General features: G+C 33.4%; 2 long non-coding RNA genes across 2 annotated transcripts; one reads left to right on the top strand and one right to left on the bottom strand.

The window, feature by feature from the left end:
* Positions 1 to 542: 542 nt before the first annotated feature.
* Positions 543 to 1,741, bottom strand: LOC112777589 (uncharacterized). Its single transcript, XR_003190487.3, has 2 exons — positions 1,423 to 1,741; positions 543 to 954 (listed from the first exon to the last, which is right to left on the bottom strand). It is a non-coding gene; the product is annotated as an uncharacterized lncRNA (long non-coding RNA).
* A 9,281-nt stretch (positions 1,742 to 11,022) lies between these two features.
* LOC112777583 (uncharacterized) lies at positions 11,023 to 12,238 on the top strand. The gene is made up of 2 exons (XR_003190481.2): positions 11,023 to 11,313; positions 11,939 to 12,238. It is a non-coding gene; the product is annotated as an uncharacterized lncRNA (long non-coding RNA).
* The last annotated feature ends 11,885 nt before the right edge of the window (positions 12,239 to 24,123 follow it).

Raw genomic sequence — 24,123 nt, 5'->3', positions numbered from 1 at the left:
ATATATATATATATATATATATATATAAAATTTTTAATTGAATTTCTACCCTACTTTTAATTTAGTCAATAATCATATATTTTTCTAATACATATTATCAAATTTATAGAAAAAAAAGTTATAAAAGTATATATTATTCAAAGTAGTGCTAGATGCAAATAATTTTTAACCAAATTTTCAATAAGTAACCTAAAACATAGGATATTTTTTCCTATTTATTTTTCCTTTTATTTATTTATTTTGTTTGAAAGTTGACAAGTAATGCTTAGCATCTTAGAGGAAGAAACTAAAGAATGATGAAAGGTAAAAACAGCCTTCAAAAGAGAATATCTAATAATGTATGTGTGAGTAGGGGATTTGTGTTTTGATGACAAAAAAAATAAATGAAGTCCAAGAAAGTCTGGATGGACTAAATGGGCTCATTCAATTCTTTTAAATTTTTAATTTAAATAAATATTTTTAATTAAAAATTGAAAATTAATTTTGGATTAGATTGTTAAAAAAATTGTTTAGTAAATTAAATAAATAAATAAAAAATTAAATTAACTAAACGAGACAATTCATTATATATTTCAGATCGAGAATATTAAATATCTCATGTTCACGAACTTATTTAAAATCTAAAATCTACTCATTTAGAGATTAAGGAGAAAACTCGACCTATTTTAAATCTTAATATCTAATCTTTCTCTTTGTATATGTAATCCCACATGTTCTAAACATAGACAAATTCTATGAATTCATTAATTAATAGTTAATTAATTGGGACACATGCAAAGACGCAAATACAATGTGATATATTTGCGCAATATCCATATGAACCAGAGCCATATTTCCTTATGCACTCTAGCTTACAAGGAAGATACCCAACTGAGGTGCAACCTTTCAGATCAGTCCATATTTCTTGGCATGCTGTATCGGCTGCTCTTGCCACTTGATTTCTGATTGAGATTGCTGAAAATAAAAATATTTAAACAAAGCTAATTAATTAAATTAATTAAAGAAGATATTTTGATATAGACCATTGAATTTTTTATATATATATTTCTTTCTTTCCAAAATAATTGTCTAGTTTTTAAAATGTTATTTGGTCTTAAGAAATTGTATATTTCAAAAACAATTATATAATATTCAATATTTTTTTCGCTATAGTTACCATTTTAAGTGAAGGAGAGATAATAAGTGAAAAGAAAGAATAAATATAAGAATGGAATATATTTTTATACTTTCAGTTAAATCTATCTAAAATGAGAAAAAAAAATATTTTTAATTATATTCTTAATTTATGTGCATAATTTATAATTAGACAGTTATTGTATACCGGAAAAAAGGAATAATATAATAAGCATAGATGATTTATATGCTGCTAAAAGTGGGGAGAAAATAATTAAGCACGAGATAATAATGTGAAGATTGATGAACCTAAAATCAAAAGGACAAGTGAGAATATGTGTGACAAAGTTGACTTAGCCATAATTTTATTAAGCAAATTAAAGTGGATATATACTTCTCAATTTCCACTCTTGTAGATCAGAAGGATTGGGTATATATATAGGAAGAGATGCATTTTACAACAACATCTATGAGATTTTAAATGAATTGATATTTTTTTTCTTTAAATTTTATATTGTGTATCCTAATATATATATAAAGGCCGGTAAATTATTATTAGGTTTAATAACTATAGCAATATTGATTTAATTAAACTTGGTTTAATATGAAAAGATAATATAAGTTGGAGTTGTTTTTACCGTTGTCATCGTTAATTTGAGCATCATCGGATCTTCAACAACAAATTTAGATAACCACAAGTAAAAGTGTAAAACCACCACTAAATCATTTTGCAGCATTTTTTAAAGTGTCTAATCGTTGCTAAATCACAAGAATTTTATTGTGGTTTTTTATTATATTTAGCGACAGTACTAAAGCGTCGGTAAGTTACAACAGCTTTTACAATATTTTTTGTTATATTTAGCACTGGATTTAAATTGCTAAAAATTTTTAAAATATTATTTCAGAAGTTCAAATCGTCAATAACACTATTAAATTTTTAACCATTTGCTATTGATGTATTTATTTTACAACCATACGTATTCAGTTCGCAATAAAATATTGCTAAACTCTAGAAACTCTAAAGCGAGTAAATGGTAAGATTCGTTTTTGAAAGATTATTCGTTTTGTAAATTAGTCCTAAAAATATTTTTTATTTAAATTCGTTTTTTAAATATTTTAAATTGGTCACATTAGTTCTTCTGTTTCTTTCGTTGTTTATAGCGCCCAAATTTACTAATATGACACATTAAGTGATACCAAAACACATATCTGACAGTTCTAATTAGTGGTTAATATGATAAATTTATAAAATTAGATAAAATCAATCCCAAATTGAGATATTTTAATACCTTAAGATCTTCTCAATTTGGGATTGATTTGATCTCAAATTGACGGATGGCCTAATACGATCAATTTAAAATATTCGAAAGACAAATTTAATTAAAAAATTTTTTACGTACCAATTTAAAAAACGAGTGATCTTTCATAGACGAATTTATCCATTTACTCAACATTAATTAAAATTTTTTATACAAAAGACTTATATAATTAAAAATCTAATTATCTAATCTATTCATTTTTTTTCTGCATCAAAATGCTTATAACCAGCAAAATATGACCAAACTTTTAACATGCATTTCGCTATCTTTTAACAAAATTCAGAAGAATGCACAAAATGGTAAATTTAAAAAAAAAAATACAAATTGATAAATAATTAATTTTTTAAAAATAAAAAATTCCCTTTTGGAGAGCCTAAAAAGCTCAATATATAACTCTTGACGAGCTACAACAATACAAAACCCACCGTAAGTGATATCAAGTTATCAACCTTCAGATTTTATAGCATCTAAAAGAATAATTTTAAATATGTATTTTCATTAACGTTTCATATATACCAAAGGAGTACGAGCTTCATCATTAACTTTTAAATATTCACTTAAATTATGAAACGAATAAAATATTGAAATTATGATCTGATAAGTAAAAGTATTGTAAAATTATTTTAATTAATTTTCACTATTTTCTCGTTTTTAATATTATACTAATATCTTTTTTCTTTTCTTAATTATTTCAACAATATTCTTAATTGGGAAATAATGTCATCTAAAATGTCTAAAATTATAGTTATTTGTGATAGCGAAAATTAAATAAATAATTTAATTATTGTAGCTATTGAACTATTGCAATAATGAATAACTTGGTTAACTTTTCATAAATTCATAAGCACCAAGTTTAATTATTTATTCAATAATTGCTGAAGTTATTCAGCTTATTATTAGCAATATATACACACGTTCATTAACTTTTGATGCTAAATACTAAGTGACCCAACGCAAGAATTTTTTTTTTAGTTGTTTTTTTAATTTTGTTATAGGTTTATTTATTTATTTATTTTATGCTGAATTTTTTTCTTTTGATTTAATAAGAGTCGAAGTTTATACTACTTTTGATTATATATAAAATGATGATATCATAATATACAATTATTTTTTCTTAAAAAGTTAAACTAATAAAATGAGATAGATAAATAATTATATTTCTCATAATATTATATATATATATATATATATATTTGTTGTGTTGTGCTATCATTGTTGTATTTACAACAACCGCTCATTTTCACACACACACACTGTCGGAATTTAAATTCGAGTAGTGTTAAGGAGCTAATAAACATCTCATGTCATAAAATCACTCATTCCAAAAGCTTAAGTTAATTTTGGGGTTCACTAAGGTAGCGTTTGGTGGAGAGACAGAGACAGAAAGACTGAGATTGAGAGACAGAGACTAAGAGACAGGGATTGAAATAAATTTCAGTATTCTGTTTGGTGCAAAATGAGAGACAGGAATTGAAATAAGAATGAAACTCTAATTTAATTTGTACAAAGGGTAAATTGGAATTAATTAATTGAAATGAAAGTATTTTAGGTATAAAATGTTATTAAAGTTTCAGTCTCCATCTCTAAAAATTTCAGTCCCCTGTGTCCTTACTTTTTTGGAGGTACTGAAATACTGAAATTTTAGAGATAGAGACAGAAATTTTAGTACCAGTCTCTGAACTAACAAACACGATACTAAGTCTCAGTCTCTCAGTTTCTGTCTCAGTACCTCAAAACAAACGCTACCTGAGGATCGAATTCTTGACCTTTCGGATCTAGAACTCTAATACCATATCATGAAACCACTCATCCCAAAATCATAATCTAACAGAATAATATAACATTAATGATCATATCTCTAATACTTTCTAAACCGCCATTGTACACATTGTACGCTTAGGCTATTGGCTCCTTATACTTTCTCTTTAAATTCTGAATTAAATAGTTAAGAAATCTAATAACGTGTTAATTGCGTTAACTCTCTTATTAGTTGTGTGTCACGTCTATATCATGTCCCACCAAAGACAACTAGAAGACACATACACTTAAAACATTAATTATATTATTATTTTTTCTTTATTTGACAATCCACATTAATTTTTTAAAAGGGCTAATTGTTATCCCCTCCAATACAATCTCAAAAGCTAGTTTATAGAAGAGTTTAACTATTTTGTCTCCTAAAAATATATATTAAAATTATTTAATTAAAATCTTTTTATTAAAAATATAAAATTTTTAAATTTTTAATATATTTATTTTGTATTTATTAAAAAAAGTTACAATTTTTTATTAATAATAATTTTATTACGTATCTTTAAAGCACATATTAACTAAATTTTTTATAGAATAAAAACATTTTACACTTATAAATCATTTATATTATTTTTTGATAGGAATAAAACACAATTTTCTACTTGCAAAAATCAGAGGAGCAATAATATCCATTCACAACAAGTATTAACACCAGCACAATAATACTCAATAGCAGCGGAAAAATCACATAAACTAAAAATTAGAGACAAGCTAACACACCAAGATTTTTAACGTGGAAAATCTCCTCAATGAGAGAAGTAAAAACCACGAGTCACCAAGACCAGAATATAGCTTCACTATGATGAAAAATAGGGTACAAGCTAAGAGAGTCACAAATTACTGCACAAAACGTGCATACAACAAGCCAAACAACCCAAGCTTCAAAGCTTACAAAACAAGAGCAAGAAGATAAAAATACCACAAAAATAGATCTACTGTGTGTGGCCAATATCTCCAAATACAGATGTTGAATTGAAGATCCGAACGGTGAAATCAAAGAACCAGATGTGTAGAACATACTGTCCAAATTTGAGCTCGATCCAACGGTTAACGAATCTACAGTGATCAATTTACAAAGACAGCTTTGTGTATGTGCGAAAATGACTTTCTCTCTTCTCTTCTCTCTAGTGTTTGGTGTTCTCCTTTCCAAATGACCTCTCTCACTCAATCCTAACTCACCTCAGCCACTTAAACTATTCATGGGCTTGAATACTAGCATTTTGGCTTTTTCTCCACATAGGAAGGGAGCCCAAAAACCCAACAAATCTCTCCCTCATAACTATGTGGAGGTAACCGCCAATCCGGCGATTAAGCAACAAACTTCAAACTTCCATCTTGGTAATGCCTTGGTCATCATATCAGAACCATTCTCATCAGTATGAACTTTTTCAAGTTCCAACAACTCAGCATCCAAAACATCACGTATCCAATGATACCTCACATCAATATGTTTGGATCGAGAATGAAAAGTAGAGTTTTTACCAAGATGTATAGCACTTTGACTATCACAAAACAACACATACCTCTCTTGAGTAGAGCCGAGTTCCTTCAAGAATTTCTTCATCCAAAGCATCTCCTTGCACGCTTCGGTAATGGCAATAAACTCGGCCTCAGTAGTAGACAAAGCAACACATCTTTGTAATCTTGATTGCCAAGACACAGCTCCACCCGCAAAGTTGATCAAGAATCCTGAAATGGACCTTCTAGAGTCAATATCTCCTGCCATGTCTGAGTCAGTGTAACCAACTAGAATAGGCTTATCACTTTCATAACACAACTTCATGTTAGAAGTACCACGAAGATATCTCATTATCCATTTTACAGTATTCCAATGCTCTCTTCCTGGATTTGAAATAAAACGGCTAACACAACCAACAACATGAGCTATATCCGGTCATGTGCACACCATAGCATACATTAAACTACCCACGGCTGATGCATATGGAACTTTTTCCATGTCTTTCTTCTCTTCATCACTTGATGGACTTTGCTTGCAACTCAATTTGAAGTGTGTAGCAAGAGGAGTACTAACGGCCTTTGCTTTCTCCATTTGGAACATGTGCAACATTGTCTCTATGTATTTCTCCTGTGACAACTAAAGTTTCTTCTCCTTTCTATCACGCTCGATTCTTATGCCAAGAATCTCCTTTGCTGGCCCAAGGTCCTTCATTGCAAATGACATTGCAAGTTGCTTCTTCAACATATCAATTCTAGAAGCATTCTGACCAACAATAAGCATGTCATCAACATATATCAAAAGGATAATAAAATTATTACTAGCAAACTGTTTAACAAATACACGATGATCAGAAGTAGTCTTCTTGTAGCCTTGTTCTGCCATAACAGACTCGAACTTCTTGTACCATTGTCTTGGAGCTTGCTTCAAGCCATACAAGCTCTTCTTCAGTTTGCAAACATGATCCTCTTTGCCTTTTACCATGAAAACTTCAGGTTGTTCCATGTAAATTTCATCCTTAAGATCACCATGAAGGAAAGCAGTTTTCACATCCATCTGCTCTATCTCTAAATCAAGACTTGCAGCCAAACTCAAAACAGTCCTAATAGAAGATCTTCTCACAACCGGTGAAAAAATTTCATTATAGTCAACTCCCTTTTTCTGCTTGTAGCCCTTGACTACCAATCTAGCCTTGTACCTTGGATACTGAGAATTTTCTTCATGCTTCAACCTATAAACCCACCTGTTCTGCAAAGCTTTCTTCCCTTTTGGCAACTTCACAAGCTCAAATATTTGATTATCATACAAGAATTTCATTTCATCTTGCATTGCATCAAACCATTTCTTATTGTCGTCGCCTTCCATAGCTTCCGCATAGCATTCACGTTCTCCCCCATCAGTCAAGGTCACATATCCATCAGTAAATGTTACATACTCACTAGAAAGATACCTCGTTGAAGGTCGTCACTCTCTAGTAGACCTCCTAGGATAGAAACCTAGTGGATCTTCAGGTAGCTCAGGTTGATTATCAGCATCATCATCAACTGGAGCATCAATTGGATCTCCCATCTCCTGGTCATCAAGAACCAAAGGCTCATTTTGCTGCATATGCTCCTGATCTTGATTTTCTGTTTCTTCTGACGAAGGAGGCGGCTGAACTGGATCTACATCAGTCAAGTCACTACTCTCTTATGATTGACTCTTCTCTGCCTTATCAATATCTTCAATGGTCTGGTCTTCAATAAACTCTACATCACGGCTCCTTACAAGCTTCTTTTCAACTGGATCATAAAGCCTGTAACCAAACTCATCTTGACCATATCCAATAAAAATGCACTGCCTTGTCTTCACATCCAACTTGGACCTCTCATCCTTTGGAACATGAACAAATGCTTTGCATCCAAAGACTCTCAAGTGACCATACTCAGATTAATCACATGAGCCGCTGTAAGTAGTGCTTCACCCCAAAAGACTTTAGGTAGCTTAGCTTCAGTAAGCATACACCTAACTCTTTCAATCAGTGTTCTATTCATCCTTTCTGCCAAACCATTCAACTGAGGTGTTTTAGGAGGTGTCTTTTTTCATGCCTAATACCTTGCTGCTTGCAATACACATCAAATGGTCCACAATACTCACCACCATTATCAGTGCGAATATATTTAAGCTTTTTACCTGTTTGCCTCTCAACCAAAGCTTGGAATTGTTTGAACTTCTCCAAAGCTTGGTTCTTTGTTTTCAAAGCATAAGTCCAAAGCTTTCTTGAATGATCATCAATAAAAGTAATAAAGTAAATAGCTCCACTAAAAGACCGTACCTTCAAAGGACCACAAATATCGGAGTGCACTAATTTCAAGAAGTCTGATTTTCTTGAAGGTTGATGCTTCTTGAAGAATAATCTTCTTTGTTTGCCAGCCATGCAATAAGAACATTTCTCCAACTCTTCATTCTTCAAACCTGAAAGAGCATCCTTTCGAGCCAAATAGCTAAGTCCTTTTTCACTAATATGACCAAGTCTTCAGTGCCACAAGCTACAAACTTCTTTACTTTCAATCGCATTCACACTACCTTTTGCAATCATGGCATGCATCACATACAAACTTGAAGTACCTTTTTCTCGAGCCGCCACTAAGTTACCTTTAGTAAGCTTCCATTGTCCAAAGCCGAAAGTGTTTACAAAGCCTTCATTATCAAGCCTTTTAACTAAAACCAAATTCAAGCAAACATCTGGAGCGTGTCTAACATCTTTGAGTAGCAGCTTCATTCCCATATTAGTCTCAAGATAAACATCTCCTACACCAATAACCTTGGCCAAGCCATCATTACCCATCTTAAGTACTCCAAAATTACCTGGAGTATAAGTGAAGAACTCCTTCTTCGGTATAACATGTATTGAGGCGCCACTATCAATTACCCAGCTGAACTCATCATCAGAAACAAGATTGACCTTGTACTCATAATCAGCAATATCAACAGTAAGAAGATCATCTGAAATAGAAGATTCACGATCATTACCACTATCATCCTTCTTTTCTTGCTTACCTTTGTTTTCCTTTTTCCAAAGATAGCAATATTTTTGAACGTGACCCATTTTGTGACAGTAGTGACACTCAACATTCTTGTATCTTTCCTTGGATTTGCTCCTGCTTTTACTTCTACCCTTTTTAACTCTATTCTGATTTCTCCCCCTGGTTTCAGTGACTAACATTTCAGAGTGTGACGAAGAATTCTGCGTCTTCCTTCTCATCTCTTTATTTAAAATGCCACCTTTAACAAGTTGCATGCTCACTTTACCATTCGGAGCAGAATTAGTAAGAGAGATACAAAATGTCTTCCAAGAATCTGGTAGAGTATTCAGCAACCACAATCCTTGAACCTCATCTTCAAACTTGATTTCCATGCTTGACAACTAATCCAAAACCCCTTGAAATTCATTCAAGTGATCTAATACTTGTGACCCCTCCTTGTATCTCAAATTCATCAACATATTCAACAAGTACAATTTATTATTGCCAGACTTGGAAGCATACAAGGATTCAATTTGATTCCACAAAGCCCTAGCATGAGTCTCATTAGCAATGTGATTATAAACATTATCATCTACCCATTGCCTAATAAAACCACAAACTTGTTGGTGTTTAAACTCCCATTCTTCATCTGTTTTAGATTCTGGTTTTTGTGTAGAAAATACGGGTAAATGTAGATTTTTGACAAACAACAAATCTTTCATTTTTCCCTTCCATAGATGGTAATTAGTGCCATTCAAACTTATCATCCTAGTAGAATTATTTGCCTCCATCTTTCAAGCAAGTTATAACCAAATACCCAAAACTGAGCTTTGATGCCAATTGATAGGAATAAAACACAATTTCCTACTTGCAAGAATCAGAGGAGCAACAATATCCACTCACAACAAGTATTAACACCAGCACAATAATACCCAATAGCAACGGAAAAATCACATAAACCAAAACTTAGAGACAAGCTAACACACCAAGATTTTTAACGTGAAAAACCTCCTCAATGAGAGAAGTAAAAATCACGAGTCACCAAGACCAGGATATAGCTTCACTATGATGAAAAATAGGGTACAAGAGAGTCACAAATTATTGCACAAAACGTGCATACAACAAGCCAAACAACCCAAGCTTCAAAGCTTACAAAACAAGAGCAAGAAGATGAAAATACCACAAAAACAGAGCTACTGTGCGTGACCAATATCTCTAGCTACAGATGTCGAATTGAAGATCCGAATGGTGAAATCAAAGACCCAGATGTGTAGAACACACTGTCCAAATTTGAGCTCGATCTAACAATTAACGAATCTGCAATGACCAATTTACAGAGACAGCTTTGTGTATGTGTGAAAATGACTTTCTCTCTTCTCTTCTCTCTAGTGTTTGGTGTTCTCCTTTCCAAATGACATCTCTCACTCAACCCTAACTCACCTCAGCCACTTAAACTATTCATGGGTTTGGATACTAGCATTTGGGCTTTTTCTCCACATAGGAAGAGAGCCCAAAAACCCAATATTTTTAAGAGAAGTAAGACTTATAGTTATAATACACACGCTTTATGTCTGGCACAATTGTCTAAAATGTGAAAATTTGTAGGTCAGTGACCTAACAATATTTCCATTGTTCGTGTAGCAGAAGCATCCCATTTTAGTCACATGAAAAAGTTTGATTAATAGTAGATTTTTTTTCAGGCAACTTGTTATTAGTAGGGTTCTAATTTATTTGGTACATAAATCCAATTTTAAATCGTTGGGAATAGTTAAAAATTTGGTAAAATTATATTGATATACAAAATATTTAAATCTAAAAAAAATAAAACAAAATGAAAAAAAATGGGCTAACGATAGAAGAAATAAATGTTATTAGTTGATCTTATATGAATAAGATTAAATTTATCATGAAACCATTCATCACAAAAACTCAAATTAATAAAAGAAGATAATATTAATAATTATATTTTTAACATTTATTTTTAAGTAAGAGCTTCATTTTGAATTTGCTTAATTTTGTATAGGTATTTTTTTTTCTTTTTATTTATTTTATGCTATGTTTTATTTTTGAGGTCATTCACCAAAATCGAACTATAAATTGACCTTTTAGACATAGAATTTCTGACACTATATCATAAAATTATTCATTCTAAAAATTTAAACTAATAAAAAATAATATTAATAATTATATCTCTAACAAACTTATAAAAAGATGTAGCTTTTTGAAGCCATGTCATAATAATATAATAAGTACCAAACACTTTTTGTAATAACTATCCCTTTAAATTTTGATAGGACTAATTTTTTGTACAATTTAATCTCTCAACATAAAAAAAAAAAAAAACCATGAATGTGCGGATGGACCCTCACTAAAATATAGAGTAAACTGAAACATTAATTTAAAAAAAAAAAAAAAGGCATTGTGAATGAAAATGAATCTCCACTTATATATATACCCCTCTACTAAAATTATTTCTGGAGTTGCGTATGTACACAAAAGACATTAATTAAGATTATGAACTAACTATATTTTCACTGCTCTTGCATTTCTAGAAAGATGACTAAGTTAACTTCCGCAAACATGTTCTTACTTGTCCTTCTGGTTTCAGGTTTGTGATATCTTGATTTCTCAAAAATTAATTAATTTTTTTCTTCCACTTTCTCTTTCAATGGTATATAATTAATTCATATCCATATTCTATAACCATATAAAATGAAATATTACTAATGTTTTCCATCAAAACACTACTAAAAAGATTACTTTACTTTTAACGACCATAAAAATAATAACTAAATTATTTACTGACAATTAGATATTATTTAACTTATATTTTGTTACTAAACATTTAATGAATATAAAAACTATATAATTATTATTATAACATATATAATAATAATAACAACTATATAATTACCACAAAAACATAAATTAAATAAGATATATAGTGATCATTATATTATTATTATTAAAAATTTGCTACTAAATATAATTTTTATAGTGAAATATCTTTTTTTTTAAACTTTGGTTTTTTTATTAAATTATCCAATTATCTATCCTAAAAAGTTTAAACTATCAGATAAAAGCACACAAATATATATACATATAAAATGTCCATTATTTACACAACACAAGAATTTCTTTTTGAACTTAAAATACACTCTTTTAAAAAATGAAATTACTAACTAAAAATCACATTAAATAATTATATATCTAATTATTTGACTATTTTACAGTTGTGTGGATGACAAGTGAAGTGGGAGGTGAGAGATGTCAAGTAGTTTGGTATGATGCAGGTTGTGATGAAGGCATCTATGACTATAGTTGTGTTCAAGAATGCAAAAGGCAATATGGTTTCTGGGCCTTTGGATACTGCAAGGTATCCCTTTGTGAATGCAACTATAGTTGCACCTCTTATTAATCCCAAGAGAATTTATGCCTTTAACGGAATAATAAATTCGATCTCTCAAATAAGATCAAAATAATTAGTGAACTTGTATCAATTAACTACTATATATAATTATATGATTATGCTACGGTTTACGTGTATACTAAAATCAGCCAATAAATTAAAGTCAGTCATAAGTATAAAATATATGTTGAAATACAAATACATATTAAAAATAAATTAAATTACATATGTATTTATATATAAATATATTGGTATCTGATTTTGGTGTACAAATTGCATTATATATATATATATATATCCACTTTCAACCTTTTACACCGATTAAAAGTAACTTACAATATATTACTAAGGAAAATAATTAGAAAATCATTTAACAAGATCGAGAATATTATTAGTTGTTAATTAAAAAATATATATTAACATCACTTTAATTTTCGAAATATCCAATTATTTGTAAAAGAATAGAACTTTAAAAGTGGGTAATTAATTAATTGATGCCATTGGCAATATTTAATTGGTTTAATTATTCTGTTAATTTTTATAGTTGTAAAATTTTCAATTAGGTCCCTATAATTTATTTTTTTTAATTGGATTCCTGCACTATTTTTTTTTTAATTAGGTCTCTTTTAGTAGTAATGGACTTAATTGTATAGAGACTCAACTAAAAAAAAATTGGTGCAGTGACTCAAATATTAAAAAAAAAAAGTGTAGGAACTCAATTAAAAGAAAAATTAGTGCAAAGACTCAATTAAAAAGAAAAAAGTATAGAAATCTAATTAAAAATTTCGCAAAACTATAAGAACCAATAGAGTAATTAAGTCTATTTAATTTAAATGGTTAGTCTTGAGCATATGTTTTAATTAACCTATACTAAAATTTAGGAGTATCATAACCTAAATCACTCTTCCGTTAGAATGCATAACAATCGGGTCATGGAACCCAAGAAGAGGAGAATCAAAGGTTATTTGATTAAATTACAGACAGAATTTGGTAGCCCAAAAATTAAAAAGGCAAGCAATGGAGTATAATGTTGTAGGAATGGAGAATGAGATGGCAAAAGAAAAGGTATAGATAAACAATGGAAAATGCTTTAAGAGATATCTCACTCAACGAAAGAGTAGTGATATTATATATTCCAGACGTTTGCTGCAAAGATAAATTCTTTGGATGAATAACTATGAGTTCAAGTAAATCAGAAAATAGATATTAATTAAAATTGAAGTCTATTTAATTCTTCAGGTATATATATTTTTTTATTTAATTTACTTCATCGTTGAATTTGTAATTTAAGTGTTATATATACATACACGCACTTCATCATAATATATATATATATGTAATATCTTTTTTTTCACATTTCATCTGAATATTAGAGCAAAACATAATAAATTTTCAATAATAATTGAAATGATAAAGCAATAACCAAAATAGAAAGGACAAATAGCAGCAGTTGAAGGAACCGCCACAAACAATGTTAAAACCAAAATAGTTGATTGCGGCTGTTATAATTCCAACGCAGAGTCGTTATCTTGAGGTGGTTACAAACCTCCACCAAATTATGTAGAGATTTCAAATTTGTCAAATGGCTACAAACTGTAGGAGATGAAAATGGGCCAAATCAACTCAAGTTTTAACTTAGATGAGCCAAACTTATGTTATAAATATATGGTTTAAGCCTAAGCTTGTTATTTCTCATCGACTTTTTGTTCAGGCTCGAACTCAACTTGTTTAAAAGTCCGATAATTATAAGCACATGAATCTATTTGAAAAACCTGTTTCGTGAATTATATGTCAAACCAATAATAAATTTAAAAATCTAAATTAACATTAAATGCATTCTGTAAATCTTACGAAATTTATAAATAATTAGTCAATAAATTAATTATTATTTAAAAAAATTAATTTTTATAATTTAAAAGAGTAGAAATATTAAAAATACGAATTTTGACACTAATTTTAAAAATTGTAGCCTAAAACCAGGCCGACAGGCCGAACCGATTAGATCGAACCCAAACCGGCCCAAGACCCACCCTATAAACTAAGCAGCGAGCTTCATTTCTTCCTCATTTCACTCCTAGGCATGCGAAGAAGAGAGAAATCACGTTACCAACTTTAATCCTGTAACACCCTACCACACTAAACTTTACGCTTAAGTCGTAAAACGAAGGTGGTAGGGTGTTACATTATGGTATCAGAGCAGTTCATTCCTATAGAGCCTGAAAGACAGACTGATTGTGCTTCTGTGCATTCTCTGTATATGTGTTTATGTGCTATTAGGATATCTGACTGATATATATGGCATACACGTTTGTGAGCATGCATTTGGAACTTAAAGCATTAGACCTGCGATATTGAGACTGATCAACTTAATATCACTTGTTTGGTGTGTATAAGGACCAGATGTCGACTCGCGGACGCGGTCGCGGACGAAGTAGAGGTAGGATAGGCACTGTTACTCCTGCTCCCACAGGGACTGATCCAGTAGACTTTATGGCTGCCCTGGGAAATATGGATGCAGCTATGCATGCAATAGCTGAGGCACTGGGTAACCAGATAAATCAGGGTAATCATGGGAACAATAATGATGAGGACGGTCCTATGACACTTGCTACATTTCTGAAAGTTTGCCCTCTGACTTTTAGGGGAACCTCAAATCCTACTGATGCAGATAATTGGGTTCAGGCTATGGAAAGGGCGTTGCAGGCCCAACAGGTTCCTGAGGAGCAATGGGTTGAGTTTGGAACTTATCAATTGCTGAAGCTCAGTATTGGTGGCAGGAAACCCGACGTATCCTGCAGCCTGATGGTGTTGCGATTCCTTGGGAGGTTTTCCAAACATAATTCTATAAGAAATACTTTCCTAATTCAGCTAGAAATGCCAAGGAACTTGAATTAATGCAGTTAAAGCAGGGACAGATGACTGTTGCTGAGTATACTAGCAAATTTGAGGAGTTATGTTGCTTTTCTCGTATCTGTCAAGGTGCGCCTGAAGATTTTGCTGAATGGAAGTGTATTAAATATGAGGGAGGTCTTCGGAGCGATATTCTGAGCTTCGTTGTCCCAATGGAGATCAGGGTATTTTCTGAATTGGTGAATAAGAGTAGGGTGGCTGAGGATTGTGTGAGGAAGGCGGCAGCAGAGAAAGGGAGTTTGAGGGTGCCTTTTCAGAGGCCTTCAGGGAGGAATTTTGCTTCGAGAGGTAGGAATTTCAAGCGTGGAGGTTTTGTTCCACAGCAGACTCAGGGTCAAGGTAATTACAGAAGGCCAAATACTAATGCTAGTCAAGGAAAAAGGTTTGGGAAGCAGTCACAGCAGGATCTAAATTGTCAGAAGTGCAGAAAGTATCATCCTGGAGTTCCGTGCAGATTAGGACTTGGAGTATGCTATTCCTGTGGACAGCCCGGGCATATATCCATTAATTCTCCAGAGAAGAAGAAGTATGAGACTGGTAGAGTGCAGCAGCCGGGGAGAGTATACACCACTTCTACCATAGGTGTTGAGGGATCTAAGACACTGATTAGAGGTAATTGTGAAATGGCTGGTAAAATCTTAAATGCTTTATTTGATTCAGGAGCAAGTCATTCATTTATTGCATTTGAAAAGGCCCATGAATTAGGATTGAGAATGGTGGTTTTAAGTTATGATTTGAAAGTATATAATGCTACTCATGAAGCTATGGTGACTAGGATAGGATGTCCACAAGTTCCCTTTCGAGTACAACAGCGTGAATTTGTGCATGATTTGATTTGTTTGCCTATGACTGGTCTTGATCTCATCTTGGGACTGGATTGGTTATCCAAGAATCATGTTTTCCTTGATTGTTCTGAGAAGTCAGTACAGTTTATGCCGGAAGGGTCAGAAGCACCGGTTGTGGTTAATAGTTACTATTTGAATTCTATGATAGTAAATTGTTCTGGAACTGAATGTCAGGGTATTATGTTATTAACTGCGGGAGTATCAGGTGATGATCAGAGTTTAGAGCAGATTCCCATTGTATGTGAATTTCCAGATGTGTTTCCGGATGATATTAATGAATTTCCACCTAACTGGGAAGTTGAATTCACAATTGAGTTGGTGCCTGGGGCCAGTCCAATTTCGATTACTCCTTACAGGATGTCAGCTTTAGAAATGGCTGAACTGAAAGCTCAGCTGGAAGATCTGTTGGGTAAGCATTTTATCCGACTAAGTGTTTCTCCGTGGGGAGCGCCAGTGCTATTGGTAAAGAAGAAGGATGGGAGTATGCGGTTGTGTGTTGACTATCGGCAGTTGAATAAGATTACTGTGAAGAATAAATATCCGTTGCCTAGAATTGACGATCTAATGGATCAGTTACAGGGTGCTGGTGTGTTTTCTAAGATTAATCTGCGATCCGGTTATCATCAGATAAGGGTTAGAGACGAGGATATTCCAAAAATTGCTTTCAGAATTCGTTATGGTCATTATGAGTATACAGTGATGTCTTTCAGGTTAACCAATGCTCCGGCAGTATTTATGGATTATATGAATAGGATTTTCCGACCGTACCTGGACAAGTTTGTTATTGTCTTCATTGATGACATTCTTGTTTATTCTAAGTCTGAAGAGGAACATGCTGATCACTTGTGAACTGTGCTGCAAATTCTGAGAGACAGAAAGTTATATGCTAAGTTATCTAAATGTGAGTTCTGGAAGAGTGAAGTGAAGTTTCTCGGCCACGTGGTGAGTAAGCAGGGGATAGCTGTGGATCCTGCTAAGGTGGAAGCAGTGATGAATTGGGAGCGACCAACTTCCGTAACAGAGATCAGGAGTTTCTTAGGTTTGGCGGGGTATTATCACAGATTCATTAAAGGATTTTCACAGCTCGCCTTACCTTTAACTAAATTGACTAGGAAGGATACGCCTTTTGTCTGGATTTCGGAGTGTGAAGAGAGTTTCCAAGCATTGAAGCACAGGTTGACTACTGCACCTGTATTGGTATTACCTGAACCAAGTGAACCGTTTGAAGTATACTGTGATGCATCTCTGAAAGGTTTGGGGTGCGTTCTGATGCAGCACCAGAATGTTGTAGTATATGCCTCACGGCAGTTAAGGCCACATGAGATGAACTACCCGACACATGATTTAGAACTTGCTGCTGTTGTGTTTGCTTTAAAGATCTGGAGGCACTACCTCTATGGCGTTAAGTTTCATGTTTTCTCAGACCATAAGAGTTTGAAGTATCTTTTTTAGCAGAAAGAGTTGAATATGCATCAGAGGAGGTGGATGGATTATGATTTTGAATTAAATTATCATCCAGGAAAAGCGAACGTTGTGGCAGACGCCTTGAGTCGGAAATCTTTATATGCAGCTTGGATGATACTACGGGAAGAAGAATTACTAAGGGCATTTCAAGGTTTGAATTTGGGAATTAGAGAAGAATCTGAAATTTTGTGTTTGATTCAGTTGCAGATTTCAAGTGATTTTAAATCAGAACTTCTGAAGGCTCATCAAGATAGTGAAGCGTTACATAAGGTATTACCAGCAGTTGAACAAGAAAAACAGTGGAGAGTGTCAGAAGGACAGGATGGTTTGTGGAGGTTTAAGAACCGGATTATTGTACCAGATATTGGGGACCTGCGACAGAGTATCTTAAAGGAAGCTCATAAGAGCAGGTTTTCAATTCATCCAGGGAGTACTAAAATGTATCAAGATCTGAAAGCGATGTTCTGGTGGCCAGGAATGAAGAATGATGTGGCATTGCATGTATCTAAATGTTTAATGTGTCAGAAGGTTAAGATTGAGCATCAGAGACCATCAGGGATCCTTCAGCCTTTAGAGATTCCACAATGGAAATGGGAGAGTATCGCAATGGATTTTGTGATAGGGTTGCCTAGAACCCGATCGGGTTGTGACGCTATTTGGGTAGTTGTGGATCGACTGACAAAATCAGCTCACTTTCTTCCTATCTGAATAAGTTGTACAATGGAAGAATTAGCTCGAATGTATATTAAAGAGATTGTCAAGTTGCATGGCGTGCCTTCTACCATTATATCTAACAGGGATCCTCGCTTTACATCAAGATTCTGGGGAGCTTTTCAGCGTGCATTTGGGACTCAATTAAGCTTGAGTACTGCGTATCACCCTCAGACAGATGGTCAGTCAGAGAGAACTATTCAGACCTTGGAAGATATGCTAAGGGCTTGTGTTTTGGACCAGCCGGTAAGTTGGGATCAGTATATGCCATTAGTAGAGTTTTCTTATAATAATAGCTATCATGCGAGCATTGGAATGACTCCATATGAGGCTCTGTATAGCAGAAAATGTCAGTCTCCACTATGTTGGCATGAAACCGGAGAAAGAAGTTTATTAGGGCCTGAGATAATAGCTGAAACCACTGAACAGATAAAGAAGATTCGTAACCGAATGCTTATAGCCCAAAGCCGCCAAAAGAGCTATGCTGATCAGAGGCGAAAGCCTTTGGAGTTCGAAGAAGGAGAGCATGTCTTTCTAAAAGTTACACCAACTACTGGAGTGGGAAGAGCTATTAAGACTAAGAAATTGAATCCCCGTTATATTGGACCATTTGAGATCTTGAAGAGAATTAGGCCGGTAGCTTATAGAATTGCCTTACCGCCATATCTTTCGAATTTGCATGATGTGTTTCATGTGTCACAGCTTCGGAAGTATACTCCTTATGCAAGTCATGTTCTAGAACCGGAACCAATCTAAGTAAGAGAAGATCTAACACTTCCAGTAATTCCGGTAAGAATTGATGACACCAGTGTTAAACGATTACGTGGAAGGGAAGTATCATTAGTAAAAGTAGCTTTGAGTCGAGCTGGTATCGAGGAACATACTTGGGAACTCGAATTAGATATGCGAAAGGACTACCCACATCTCTTTTCAGGTAACTGAATTTGAATTTTGAGGGCAAAATTCTTTATTAGCTGGGTAGGATGTAAACCCCGGTTAAATTAGTAGATAATTAGTCAATAAATTAGTTTTTAATAAGGAAGATTAGAAATGTGAAAATTATATCAAATTAGGATAGAGCTCATCGAAACGAGAATTTTGACACCAATTTCGAAGAAAACGGTCCAAGATTGGACCGAACGGACTGAATCGGTTGAACCGGACTCGAACCGGGCTATCGGTCCAACCGGACCAACTCATTAAATGAAGCCAAACTCTTTTCTCTCCCTCATTTGGCTGCAGCAGCGTGAAACGCTTCTAGGGAGGGGAGAAAGCTTCTGAAACCCTTACGGTGGTTTCCGATCCCCGTAACTTCTCTGTCTAAGCTACAATCGCCGCACCATTTGCGGCCACGTGTTCACCACGTTGAGCTCTATATTTCTACCAGAACAATTTCACTGGTAACTTGTTTAATCACTCTCAGCCCTTTTTTCCCCAATTTTCAAATTTTTAATGGGAAGGTTACATTTCTTTGATTTATGATGTTTTAGGATCCAATTAGCTTGAGAAAACCGTTCACTCTTGCTTATATGAAGCTTGGGTAAGGTGAGGATACGATAATTTTATTTTAATTTCATTGAATTTGAGTTTTGAGTATTAAATTGGATATATATGTGTTATGAATGTGTATTAGGTTGTGAATAAATAATTGGAGCTTGAAATTGTGAATACTAGAACTTGGAGGAAGCAGATTAGTTGAGTTTTTAGGGGCTGCCTTAGTTTTGAATAAATAGCTTTGGTCGTTACGTGGAAATCGGCCAAGGTATTGTTTAGGTTTCTTGCAATTAATATATAATGTTTTGTGAAAACTTAGGCTAGATGACCATAGGATAAGTTGGAATGCAGGTGTATGTTTAATGTTTAGTAATTTGTCAATGAATATATTTGGTTGAAGTTTATTGGATAATTAGTTATTAATTTTGGATGGTGAATGTTGTTATGTTAATTTGGAGAGAATTATGGTTGGATGTTATTGTTGATGAACATGGTTGGTTTGGTGCTTGTTGATTAACTAATAATTCGGTGAATTATTGATTTGAGGTATAACAATTGTGGAGGTTGTTGTGATAATGAGGTATTTTGTGTTAGAAGCCTAGGATTAGTGAACTATAATCCTTAGTTGAATTTTGGTTGTTGAATTTGAATATTGTATGAGTATAATTGTTGATCTAAGGTAGATTTATTGTGGTGACTGTTATGATGATGAGGAAGGGTATGTTGAATTGAAAAGAAAGCAGGTTTGGACCCGAAAAGGGTGGCAAAGTCCGAGTTTTAGAGGAGATGTTGCCGAAATTTTATAAAAATTAGAGATTTTGTTTATATGATTATTTAAAAAGTTTTAGATTCAAAGGTTATATGGTTTGATTTAGAGTTATTAAGAAAATGAGCATGTTTTAAGTTTAATTCATTTAGAAAAGAATGAATTATGTTTTGAATTGGAACTATTGATGGATGGAATGGGAGGTGTGATAATGAAGGATAAGGATTGAATATGATTGACGTATAATGATGAATGAGATATGATTGAGAATGATGTGGATGTTGATGAATTATAATTGAATTATATATATGGCTTATGAATTTGAATAATCTGAGATACGAGATTCCCTAGATCAAGTGCTGTGGCTTGCCACCACGTGTACCAGGTTGAAAACTCGATACTCTGTTGACCCTACGACGTAAGTGTGATCGGGCACTATATAAATTCCCGGGAATGTTACCCCCATTGAGTAATATTGATTATTTGAGAAAAAGCTATACATAGACTCTTGGGAATGCACGTCAGGGGACAGTCTAAGGACAATTCAAACTTGTCGGGTTGGTTGGATAATCGACAGATGAGCCTCATCAGCCATAAGACAGGCATGCATCATATGCATATTACTTGAGCTACTTGCTTGTGCTTTAATTGGGTATGCCTATATGTACTTGCCATGCTAAATGTGTATTTGTTACCTGCAGTAATTGTAACCTTCTTGTGTTTGTCTTTATCTGTCTATTTGTCTGTGAAAATGCATGATGGAACTGGAGGTATGGAGGAATGGCAGTATGGGACTTAGATTTAAGGTTAAGTTAAGTTAGGTTTAAATAATCTTAGAAAACCACCTTTTATGGCTTTTGTTTAATACTTTAAGCTCTATAATCTGAGTGTCGGCATTCTAAGATTGCCTCTGGCATTCCCAGGACCTTATATCTTATGTGTGTGGCACCTTTACCATACTGAGAACCTCCGGTTCTCATTCCATACTATGTTGTTATTTTTCAGATGCAGGTCGGGAGCCATCTCGTTAGGCGTCTGGACTCTTAAAGCGGAGGGGTTACTAGATAGTGTTGTTGTATAGTTTTGTTGTACAGTGATGTATATATATGTACTTAGCTTTCTCTCCACATAACTTGTCCTTTTTTATCCTCTTAGAGGTTTATGGAGAGGCAGGATTGTGTATATGTACTTTTGGGTTTTGGATATGTATGTATATATGTGTAAATATTCTCTGGCCAGTCTTGACTTCGCAGGCTGAGTTAGGAGCTTGTTATTTTGTATCTTTGGCACTCTATTCCTACTTCTGTTATCTTATGTTTGATAGTTATTGTTTTCTTAGCACGCAAGTTAACTCGTTCCTTGAGCGTTGCGCTTTTATCTCGCGATTTTTATTTCCCCTATTCTTCAAGGCTCCTAGCATATTATAATTCTTCTACTATTATATGTACTCATTTTATTTTAGAGGTAGTAATACCACACCACCTTCGTTTTATGACTTAAGCGTAAAGCTTAGTGTGGTAGGGTGTTACAAATCCTCCTTCCAAAAATTCAATCGTCCGTAACTTTTAATCCGGAGCTCTGATTGACGAGCGTTAGAGGCCACATGTTCGTCTCGAAATTCTCTTCAATTCTATCCAAATAAAGTGGTAAGAAATTAGAATTTCTCTCCCAGTTCTCTCTCTCCTCAATTTCATGATTTTAGGATTTGGGTATTGAGGAATTGAATGAGTTTGATAGTTTAGGTGAATTCTAGCAGCAGATAATAACTGGGTTTTGTCTAATTGATTCATGGGTAAGGTAAGGAACTGTTGAACTCTTGTAAAATATTGAATTAGTGAACCCTATGATGATTATAGTGATATTGTGTGAATTAGATTGTGTTCTTGTTGATTTGGAGTTCAATTGGGCGGTTTGAAATGAAATTCGGGTGATTAAGTTTGAGGAATTGACGTTTGGAAGGTGGAGCTTGTGAAAGGAGAGGTTTTTGAGGTGTTTTGAGTTTTGGGAGGAATCGACCAAGGTATGATTTTAGTTCCTCATAGTTAATGTTTAATGTCACGTAAAAACTTAGGCTAGAATACCTTAAGATACGAATGAACTGAATGAATTATTGATGGATTGTATATATGGTATAAGATGTGTGGTTTGGTTGTTGTTAATGATTTGCTATTGGAGTTGGTTGGTTTTAAAAAAAGATTTAATATTGGTATTTATTTGATTTTGAAATAATTTGATACTGGAAACGATTTGAATGACTGAGAAGTGTTTGGTTTGGTGGTTGGGAGTTAGGACCATTGAAGGGTGGCAGAAATTCAAGTTTTAGAGGAGATACTGCCAAAATTTCTATAAGAATTGGAGTTTTGATTTGAAGTGTTATTTTAAAAAAAAAAGATTATTATGTGGTTTGTGTATTTGAGACTATTTGTTGGCCCTCTGTCGCAAGATGTGACCGGACACTTTAACTTCCCGGATTCTCCCATGGGCATGCATATATATATATATATATATATATATATGGATTTTGAATATTATATTATATTTGAGTTTGGAGTTTGACTCCATGGAATATTATTTTTGAACTTGGATATACGCATACAGAGGGACTGTCCAATGGTAACTACCAGGACATTCGGGTTGGCTATATAACCGACAGATGAGACTCATCAGCCATAGGACAGATATACATAATGTGCATTTGTATGCTTTGCTTGGGTGTGCATTGTTTTGGTTTGCTTAATTACTTAACTCTGCTTATCTACTACTTATTCTACTTGCTGTAATTGCACCTCTATCTGTGTTTTTCTTGCTTGAATTGTATGTGTATGTTTTCTGAGAGACCCCTCTTGGTGGAGGCGTGAGGGGTGTTCCACCGGTGATTCGGAGAATTGGAGGAGACAGAAAGTGAAGTGCTAAGTTAAAGTTAGATTTAGAACTTGAATACTTTAGATAACTTACTTAATTTCTGGTTTAGTTGGATCTTTAAGCTGAAATTTGAGTGTCGGAGTTCTAGGAATGCCTCTGGCTTTTTCAAGACCTTTTATATTAACTATGCGGACATTTTTACCATGCTGAGAACTCCCGGTTCTCATTCCATATATATTTCTATTGTTTTTCAGATGTAGGTCGAGAGGCACCTCACTGAGCGTCTGGAGTTTCCTGTGCAAGCGAAGTTTGGTTATTTTGGGATGCTGTATTTTGTATTTATGCTATGTATATATTTTATGTTTGTCCCTCCTAGAGGTTGACTTGAAGAAACAGATGTTTATTCTGTAGTTTGAGTTTTATTTTGGGTTATATATATATATATATATACTACTCTAACCGGCCTTAGCTTTGCAAGTCGAGTCTGGAGCTTGATATTTGTGTTTTGGAACTCTGATCTGTATATTATGTTTTTAGCCTTCTTTTGATCTTACCTATCCGTTTTATGATTATCCATGCGAGTGTGAAACGATTTTCTGTTTTTGCTTTTAATTGCTTAACTTCTTCTTCAAGGCTCCTACATATGAATTCTTTCAATTATATTTATATAAGTCTTTTCTTTTATAGGTCGTAATACCTCGTCACCTCTGCTTTACAATTTAAGTGTAAACTAAAGCTCTGTGTGGTAGGGTGTCACACATTCTATAGTTTATAATTCATAATTTATAAATAAATGACAATTTTTTTATATATCAATTGTTAGTCACATATCATAAGTTCATAGCCATACTTACAATGCATAAACAAAAGCTTTTTCTTTAACCAAAAAAGTTAGGATCTTGCCTAATCTTAGACTACTTTTTTAAAAGCCACCTATGGTCTGGCCTCTTTAATTAA

Source organism: Arachis hypogaea, chromosome 19, assembly GCF_003086295.3.
Source record: "Arachis hypogaea cultivar Tifrunner chromosome 19, arahy.Tifrunner.gnm2.J5K5, whole genome shotgun sequence".
NCBI classification, from domain to species: Eukaryota; Viridiplantae; Streptophyta; class Magnoliopsida; order Fabales; family Fabaceae; genus Arachis; species Arachis hypogaea.
The sequence above is the reverse complement of the archived record's forward strand: the minus strand, read 5'-3'. Positions and strand labels throughout refer to the sequence as shown.